Source organism: Neofelis nebulosa, chromosome 9 (genome assembly GCF_028018385.1).
Source record: "Neofelis nebulosa isolate mNeoNeb1 chromosome 9, mNeoNeb1.pri, whole genome shotgun sequence".
Classification (NCBI taxonomy): Eukaryota; Metazoa; Chordata; class Mammalia; order Carnivora; family Felidae; genus Neofelis; species Neofelis nebulosa.
In genome coordinates, this window is record NC_080790.1 from 79,849,856 (window position 1) to 79,857,391 (window position 7,536).

Genomic DNA, 7,536 nt, shown 5'->3' on the forward strand with positions numbered 1-7,536 from the left:
ACCCCACATCCAATGCTCCTGTCCCTGTCCCTGCTGGTGCAGATGTTGTGCCTGGCCACACAGCTGCACCCAACCAAAAAGAGCTAAGAGTTGAGACCAGCTTGCGCAAGGCTCAAAACAACAGGTATAGCCTCTCGGATGGACATTCTCCCATGGTCACTTCTTTCCTGAGGGGCCAAGAGCAGAAACCAGCCCTGAGCACACAGTTCACTGTCCATCTGCAAACTTGAAGTGCACATGAGCAAGCTTTATCAGCCTATACAGACCTACACCCGGTCCCAGAGGCCCCCACACACCTCAGACACCCATCCTGATAGGACAATGGCTTCACAAAAATATATATAACCTGGAAATTTATTTTAAGAGACTAGGCTGGTGTAATGTACATTTGTCATGTTATTTGAGAATATTCAATTCTAAAGAAAAGACAGCAAAGGGGATGGATGACTTATAAGATATGTTTAGTATAGATAAAACTCAGTAAAGAGAACATGTGTATATCAAACAGACAGAAAGGTGTGGAAGGACAAGAGATACCTAATATTCATGAGGTACTAAATATACCCAAAGTAGCTGGGCAGTAAATATTCATGATACACTAAATGCTGAAAAGGTACTAAATATTCATGACGTATTCTTATGTATAACATTAAATATATAAGAGGAACCTAATATTGGTTGCAATTTGGTTACCCATTGGTGACACCCATTCTGATCTTCTAATCCATGGCTGTTCATCAGGCTCGCTGAGGAGCCACAGATGTGGCAGGGCAGAATTGTCCCTACGAGTCTCACCAATAGAACAAGTGTGTGTGTGTGTGTGTGTGTGTGTGTGTGTGTGTGTGTGTGTCCTATCTATGGCCCTTCCGCTAGTACTTTAACTGGTCCTTGTAACCACATACTAGCAGGGACAGCTAATGCTGTAGAGAGAGATGGAGCCCATGACCACAGTGTACCCCAGGACCCAGATGCTGAAGGTCTTCCACCCACTTTCACCCTATCCTACCTGTGCTACCCTTCCCATCGCTTTCCCCTCACTTCTCACTGTGTGCTTTAAATTGCATCAAGGCCTTTCCCCACATGACATCTACCACTAACTTTTCTCAGGGTCACTCTGTAGCACATTTGCTCATTTTCCTTAAATGCCATCAGATCTCAGATGCAGAAGGACCCTTTATTGCTGTAGGGTACTTTATTAGGGGTCCTAATTGGGAATTATAATAAGTACCCTTCACGTTCTAAGAAAGGAAATGGAAGAATAGTCATAAATAATTTATGAAGCATTTCTTCTGCTGATACAATACCTCAAGTAATGCTTGTGTGTGTGTGTGTGTGTGTGTGTGCACATATGAGTAAACCCCCCCCCCTATTCTCTGGGGTGCCTGAGGTCACAGGGACTCTTAAGTGCCACAGCTGAAACCAGCGCCCTGACTGCCCCCCTTGGCTGGATCACTTACTTTAAGAAAGCAAAACACCTCTGACATTTTCATATGCCACATTCAGAGAGCAGTTTCTTGGGAAAATCGCACACCACAGCTAATGCTTCTATTGCCTCCCACAAACATGAGAATTTGGGGGTCAGAAAGGATGCAGAGACTGGTGAATGGACCTCAGACGTGAGGCCAAGTATTCCAGAAGTTCTCAAATTTCATACATTTACAAATTAGCCTCACACACCAGGGATAGGAAGAGGCTTGAGCAACTAAATAACTGTCTACTCCTCAACTTTCAAAAAGATCTTCTGTAATTTCTTTTCACAGATACCTTAATCATAAGAAAAATATTTTAGAGTCCTTCCTACCAGGAATCTGCATCTGAAAAGTACAAGTGTCTGCATGGAGTCAGGGGTTGACACCAATGAGAAGGAGCCCCTGGGTGCATGGTCACACCTGTCTCACTGTTCCCTGTCTATTAGCCACTAAATTCCATGAGTACTCACATGGCATCTTCTGGTTCATGACCCACTGAGCTCAGAATTATGGGTTATAGCACGTTAAAGCAATACAAAGAATTCCAAGGTAACTAACTCATCAGAATCACAAACATATCTCAAGGACCACTGACCTGACCCAAAAGTTTGAAATTATTTTCCAGGTGCAAATATCTAAGAAAACAGGGTAGATGAAAACACCTCTGATTTCCATTAGTTTGGGAAAACACAAGGAATTTAGAGAGCTGACCACTCCTGTTGTCCTACCTACAGATGACAGTAACTGTGCCAGTGTTTACAGGTACCTAGACAACAAAAGGGATAAACATGACACCAAGAAGGGTCAAGCCATGAGCACATCCTGAAAGGCCACCCCTGGGAAGGCCTTTCTGTCTCTAGGCACTCAAGAGCTCCTTCTCATGGAAAGCTCTCTTTCATCTCACATCCATGTGGCAAAGTCTTAATGTTACTTAAAGTCACCCCCTCCAAGAAGCCTTCCCTGACCACTTCACCTTCCAACCACTGAGTGTGAAAACAAAACCCAGAGCTTGGGTTTACAGCTTTAGACTTCCTAAAGGCTAATCTTATTCTTCAAATAATTCCTAAGCACCCTGAAGAAGCAACTAATTATGACTTGGATTTTTCTGTTTCTCTTATGCTTTTAGTAAATGCAAAGCACACAGTGGATCATTCTGATGATGAAGAAACAGCAGCATAAATAGGGGGTAATGGTTTGAAAGACATTAATCCACCTGAAACTGGTTTACTGGGCTGGACTCAGTAATGTATAGCAGAAAACTAGTCTCTTCTCCCACCCACCAACAAAGCTTCAAAGCTGCTCTTTCCCCATTTCCTCCCAGCCTGTGACTGGTATTTCCAGCAGGTTCTATATCTTTCCCAGTCTTTTTCATGTATTAAGAAGTCCAGTGCCCATAACCCAGGTCAGCGTGGCCAGAAAGACGGAGAACAGGGAGAGGAAGGGAACTTTTTCCCTATTTTCCCAGTTTGTTCTTCCCTGCCTCCTTCCCACCTCATCAGGATGCATCTGATTTTTCAAAGGTGGGGGGGGTGTGTGGGGAGGTGAGATGATGTTTAATTCTTTTTTTATTCTAAGTCATAATGCACAGAGAACAGAAGATATGACTTAAGACTCTTGCCCCATAGGTTAAAAAAAAAAAAACTCTTGGGGTGCCTGACTGGCTCAGTCAGTGGAGCATGAAACTCAACCTCAGGGTTGTAAGTCTGAGCCCATGTTGGGTGTAGAGATTATTTAAAAATAAAATCTTAAAAAAAAAAAAAACACTCTTCCCTTACTAAGAAAAGGGGAAGCTGAAGGGACTGAGCACCCTCCCCCCCGCCCCCACCACTTTGTACCACCTAGAGAAGAGGTGGTGAGGGAAGAAAAATCCATGGAAGGTTGAGGGGAACACAAAACATGGGAAGTTTTTGTCCTGCTTCCTATTGGGAACACTGAGGACCACTCAGTAGAGCAGAAATGGAAGCCTAACATAGTGCCACATGATCCGGGCAGTTTCTCGGGTGCCCAGGAGAGACCTAGAAGAGAGCTCGAGTGTGCCGACCTCACAGCCAGTTGCAGGAGCCAGGTCCCAGCTGTAGCTCACCCCAGTGACACCCAGCTACACCACACTCAGTGGAGGAGGGAAAGAAGGCTCAGTGGTGGTGATGGGAAATGCATCAGCAAGAGGAATAGAAGGCCAGCAAGAGGCCACTCTCCCACACACCTTTACATGATGCCAACCTTGTCCTGGTGCCCAGAGACCACCTGTGGGGAGAAGGGGCCCCCAAGAGTAACCTAGAGAGACTGAGAGACTGACTCTCAAGGGACCAAGCTGCCTTAAGCTAGTGACTGAGATAATATCACTTGACTTAGGCTCAGGAAAATCACAATCATAAACAAGGACTAAATATACCAAAAGGGAACCAAAGTCGTTTGTTTGGAGTAGCAAAATTAAGTTCATTTATAAAACATTTTGCTAACTACAACTTGTGGCTGGTGAACTTCACCACTCCAAAATAAGTCCTGGGCAAGAAACATCTCTACTTTGATTCAAAAGCTTCTGTGGGGTCTCAATGCAACACAAACAGAATTTATGAGTGTCTGTGCATGACAAGGCACAAGGCTAACTTCCAAAGGGGAAAGGAAGTGGTTGTGACCTTGCAAGGCAAATCCGGGGCCCACCAAGCCATCACAGAAAACTTACCCTCCAGGAGGGCCAGCACCTTCACACACATTCTCTCATTTAACCCTGACAGCATCCCTGTGAATTGGCTATTATTACTCCCATTTTGCTGAGTGCAAACCAAAACTCAGGAAGATTCGGGAAAATACAAATAGGACAGCCACCCTTTCATGGTCCCCATATGCCTAGTCCTATGTAAACAGCCAGATGCTACGCTTTAGTTGTACAACATCCATGGAGGGTCTACTTTTTTTTTTTATTTTATAGGTGAGGAAACTGATGCTTGCAGAAGTTAAGCACCTGGACTCACAGGCAAGTCTAGAACTACGGTGAGGCAAGTGAGGCATTCACCTCAGACGCAAAATTTAAAGGGAGACCAAAAGCTCCACAAGGCAAACGTCTTAATGCAGTGTTTTAAAACGTCAAAATAAACACAAAATCTATGTCGTGCTAAATATTACAATTTTAACTAAAGACAGGATCCAGATTAGTGATTTTTCCCTTTGCCTCAGGCTCCAACATGGCTCAGCACAGGACTGGGGCAGAGCCAGGAAACCAGCCAGTTCAACCCTTCTCCACCAGCTCCCAAAGGCAGGGATCCCAGACACCACTGCGGGGCCCTCTCCAGATGTTTCCCCCCACAATTTTATAACCTCAAAGGGCTCTCAGGAGTGACTCCCCTGCTCCATGATTCCAGGTGTGTGGGGGATGAGGTGACTGAGTTCCAGATTGAATACCAGGGGTCTAAAGAGATTCTATTCCATGGTCCACTGCCTGCGTTATGTAAATGAAGAAAGCTTGCAGGCTTGAATAAGGGAGGATATTTTAAGATAGCTTGAGAAGGTATGGGGTGATCCTCTAAAAAGATCACACAGCTGCTTGTCTCTCACTGGAGAGATTTCCTGGCTAAAAATTAAGTGTTCAGCAGTGACACGATGCCAGCTGTCAGCCTGTACCTACACAAGTCCGATTCAAACGGTGGCATTCCTTTTTCCCTGCATTTCAAAGCCAAATGTTAGCTCATTTGAGTAACTACCTATGCTGTTATTTAACCTCAAATTAAAGCCCTGCCAGATATGAAGCATCTGTTCAAGATATATGTTGTTGATTAAAATTTTGAACACTGTGGTGAGTACTGCGTAACTTATAGAACTGTCAAATCATACCCTGGAAACTCATACAACATTGCATGTCAACTATAATTTTTTTAAGACAACGCCCCCCAATTTGAATATTTCTTACATGGAACCCAGAATTCCTTACTGGTGGCTTGTAACCGAAGCCTAAAACCTGTCTACAAATAAACCATTAACTAACACATAAAAAAGGCATTTAGTGACTTTGTCCACTAATTTCTCCTGCCATGGCCTTTAGAGACAGCAGGCACAAATACTTCGTATACTAACGATCCAGACCCAGCAAGATCGACTTCCCTCTTAAAGCTTGAAACTGCTATGCTTCACCTCACAATTCAAAGTTAAGTCCAGCAAAGTGAGCAAAGGGAAACTTTGGGCACTTGCGTGAGCGTGTCTGGCTCATCTCTGCCCAGGCCCGCGCTGCCCCACGCGGCCCCCCCACCCCCCCCAACCCCCAGTCCGAGGGGCACCTGGCCGCGTGGGCTCTGCCCTGGCCGGCCACACACCTGGGCAGACGTCGGGGCGCTACTGGGTCCGCGCCGCCCCCGCCCAGGTCTCCCCGCGCCACCGGTCGCCAGCCCACGCACGCTTCGAGGCCAGCCCGCTGCAGACCGCCCGGGTACCTGGCTCAGGAGCGTGGCCCGGGCTCGGCGAAGCGCTGGAGGAACACCGTCCGCAGCGTGCGGGGAACGCTCCTGCCGTGGGCGCGCGCGCCCGGCGGCCCCCGCCCGAAACCGCTCCGGCACCCGCGCGGGAACGCTGCGGCCCGCGGCCCGACGCAGCAGGTGTCAGCTTGCCTCGCCACGGGCCCGGTCGGGGTCTTGAGAGCGGGGCGCGGGCGCGACGCTCCCGCTGCCGGCCCTCAGCCTGCCTCGGCGCGCGCTCCCAGCCCCGGGCGCGCCGGCTCCGCTCGGCTCCTCTCGGCTCGGCGGGGGCGGACGCCGCGCGGCTCCGCTCGCCCGCGGCCGCCGCGCGCACCTCCCCCGCGGCGCGCCGCTCCCGCCGCCGCCACCCAACAGCCTGAGTCGCTGCCCACAGCTCGTGGGGGAAGGCGCCGGCGTGCCCAGGCTGTCCCCACGCGCCGGGCGGGGACCCCTGCGCACCCCGCGGCTGCTCCCGCCGCCCCGCCTTGGCCGGCCCACTCGGCGACGCTGTCGGGGCTCCGGGCCAGGCCACCCCTACCTTGGCGAGGCCGGGGTCCACCAGCGACCCCGACGGGCCTGGAGGACGAGGCGTTCACGTTCCGGCTCACTTGAATACCCTCGAGAGGGATTCGGCCCCAACTCCAGCCTCAACCTTCCAGGTCACCAGGGGGCTTCGTGGCCCGACGGCGCGGGGCCTAGGGGGCTCCTGATCCGCCCGGCAAAGCAGGCGGCCCGCCGGCCCGGGGCTGGAGGGAGTGGGCGCAGTGGGTGGGAACTGTACATTTGAATAAAAGTAAAAGTTGTTTTTTTATAACCGTGTGGGTCCGGAGCGTCTCCAGGCTAATTAGGGAAGCTGCCGCCCTGTGTTGAGGTGAATCATTGTTGTGATACCACAAGTGTGGGAAGAAAGGCTGCTGATGACTTCTCAGGCTCGCTGGCTACCCCCTGCCCCCCCCCCCCCCTTTTTTTCCTTTTAAAGACAGGCTGGTCCTTTTAAGGAGATCGTCTTAGGAAACGTGCTGGCCTCGGGTGGTCGCTCAGCTAATCAACTAAAGAGCCCTCATGGAAGTCTTGGTCTGCTGATTGCAGGGAGCAAGAGCAGGGAGCTTTTCCTGCAAGGAGGAAGATGAACGTGAACTGTATCCCCGCAGAGACCTAGGCCACTACAGCTTACACGCGAGAAACTTTCACACTCCAGCTAGAAGAGAAAAAGTTAACGTTCAGAGGGTGTTATCTGACGTCTGAATTATCATTGACGGCGCTGTTATGTGGGGACCACCCGGAATCTGCACCACATCCTGACGGACAACTGAGGACCCGAGAAGCCGACGTCTGCACGACTAGTTGCAGAAGAGCCAGGGTAGAACCCTGGAAGAGGCATTCTACACCTTTGGCTTTAAGTGGGATCAAAATCCCAAATACAAGAAGAGACAGGGAAAAAAGGCTAAAGACACATCCCACTCACTTGAGCATATAAAGAGAAGTTGCCTTTAAAATTTTTTTATAATCCTTTTAGCACAAGCTATTTGCTTAAAGGCACCGTTTTGATGGTTAAGAGCTTTATAAATTTCTTGCATGAAAGCAATAAATATATATTGGGAATCAGTCTACAGACCCCAAGTTAA

The 7,536-nt window shown here is 49.2% G+C and overlaps 1 protein-coding gene across 3 annotated transcripts in view; it reads right to left on the reverse strand.

Moving 5' to 3' along the window:
• Positions 1 to 6,777, reverse strand: part of CRACDL (CRACD like) — a 140,933-nt gene extending 134,156 nt beyond the window's left edge. The window contains exon 1 of one of the 3 annotated variants that reach the window (XM_058684376.1): positions 6,450 to 6,777. The gene's annotated coding sequence lies outside the window, so the exon portion shown is untranslated. The other 2 variants (XM_058684375.1, XM_058684377.1) reach the window with 2 other exon arrangements.
• Positions 6,778 to 7,536: the final 759 nt, after the last annotated feature.